The sequence below is a fragment of the Rutidosis leptorrhynchoides genome, chromosome 4, assembly GCF_046630445.1.
Source record: "Rutidosis leptorrhynchoides isolate AG116_Rl617_1_P2 chromosome 4, CSIRO_AGI_Rlap_v1, whole genome shotgun sequence".
Lineage (NCBI taxonomy): Eukaryota > Viridiplantae > Streptophyta > Magnoliopsida > Asterales > Asteraceae > Rutidosis > Rutidosis leptorrhynchoides.
The window spans coordinates 348,080,179-348,082,521 of NC_092336.1; positions in this window are offsets into that span (position 1 = coordinate 348,080,179).

A 2,343-nucleotide genomic window follows, 5' to 3' on the forward strand; every position below is an offset into this window, starting at 1 on the left:
ATTGTTAAGAGCTTTCGCTGTTGCATGCTAATTTAAGGACAGGATTTGGAGTCAGCATGCTTGTAACATATTGTTTAAAACTGCATTCGGAAACTTAAATTGTTGGATAATATTATTGTAAACCATTATGTAATGGTCGTGTGTAAGAGTTATATTTAAGATTATCATTACTTAATAATCTACGTTATGTTTTTAAACCTTTATTGATAAAATAAAGGTTATAGTTTGTTTTAAAAATCGAATGCAGTCTTTGAAAAACGTCTCATATAGAGGTCAAAACCTCGCAACGAAACCAATTAATATGAAACATTTATAATCGATATGAACGGGGCATTTCAAATTGATGCTATGTAAACTCATTTACTACACACTTTAATATCATCAAAATTTCAATTATCCTCGGGTACCGATATATCCTTAGTTTGTTGTTAATGTTGATCATCTTGTAAAGTTTGTTCTTCTAATGTTTTCGTTCGATCTACATCCATAATCCTTAACATTCCTGAGTCACTTTCTCTCTTTGGAACCACCTTATCTATAAAACTGTCAATATTGTCACGTTTAATCTCGTCAACATCATTACTTTCAGAACTGTCAGAGATATCAACTACATCATTAGTTGTTCTGTATTGACTAGATGAACCAGCTTCATATGATGAGCGTGTATAAGCACTAGACCCATGACCAAATCTAATCTCCCTCTCATGAAGATTTTCGTGATCGAAATCATCATGGTCTGGCATGTAAATTGGTCCAGATGACTTGCATGGTGAATAAGGAAACATTACCCTTGCTTGTCCAGTATAACGCAACATCGTCTCATGAATTTCGTCAAGATTAGGAGGTCTAGAAAATTCAGCAAGGTATAATATCTCCAACTCATCAGAAGAGAGATATTCAAAACCATATGTACTTGATGTTCGAGAATGTGACTGTGGTGGTGAAACAATACTATAACCAGGAGGTGTGGAAGAATCGCCAAGATTGGATTCACCGCTGATGCTGTCGGTAGATGTGTTTAAGTTGATGTGACATCAGGTGAGGGATTTGTGGGAATATTTGTATATGTAGGTTGATACTTACTACTGGTCATATTTTCCCCTTCTGATGAAGGTTGACTAACAAACCAGAGTTGTAGTCGAAGAGGACTTTTTTGGGTCATTCGCCTCTATGATATATGTCTCATGAGACTCTGACAAGATAGAAGAACTACCTGTTGTTTTATCTCTCGCAGTTACATTAATATACCTGATTAAACCAAAATCGTCTTGGTGTAAATAGATTTCGGGTTAAGTGCTTGATTTGGGAAAAATGGTGAGTCGAATGTTTTATCTCCAATAATTGTGCAAACCCCGATTTGGAATTTGGATTCCAAGGGCATAAAACAATCAATCAGATTAACCTTATTCGATTGGAATCGAATAAGTTAATATCTAAGAGTGAGAATTGATTCCAACGATGATCGGAGCACCGGTGTAATCGATTTGGGCAGTGTAACATTAATGCATCTAGTGTTGTCGATTTATGATCTCGTTCACGTATTTATAGATGTTAGGAGGGAATGGTGATGTGGCACATGTCCCTTTCATAGTTGTAACGAACTTTGCCAATCTCGAGTAATGACGTGGCACCTGTCCTTTTCATGGGAATAATCGAACATATCCTAACTAAATTTTCTAGATTTGTGGGCTGACGTGGCATGCAACTTGCTTGCATATATGTTTCGGGATGAAGTGCCTGCTCCGGGATAGTGCACTTCATCCAGGGTGGCATGTTTGACCCGGGAAGGTGTCCCTATGTCGGGTCGAAATGCCAAACCGGGAGGTGGTGACGGTGACGGCGGCATGTTGGTCCGGCTAAGGCATCACGGTGCTTTCAGCCTAGCCGGGAAGGTTTTGCTTTCTATTTATTCCAAGTGTTTCTTTATGGTTACAATCATCATGACTAGCTACATGATGCCGGTTACGTGTATGTCATCCGGGCTAGTTTTTATATGCATTCCCGACTAGCCGTTTGCCCGACTTGCTAGAGTTGCTGAGATGATGCCGAATGGTTGTGGGGAAGGGATCCTTCTTCTGGGATGGACCGTGTCGGGTAAGGTCCTAGCCGGTTGCTATTTATTAGTGTCATTTTTGAGACGGATCGTTATGCGTATCATTAAGTCCCCCCAGTTTGATGGTGGTAGCCGGAACGGTTACCATCGTCAAACTTCCAAGATGAGGCCATGCTTCCAATTGGATGTGCATTTAATGTTTGTCAGCGTGAAAAGACAGTTTCTGCAAATACGGCCCCTTTTCGTGTTTTTTTTTTCGTTTTTCAACTTTTTGGAACGGCGTTCGAGAG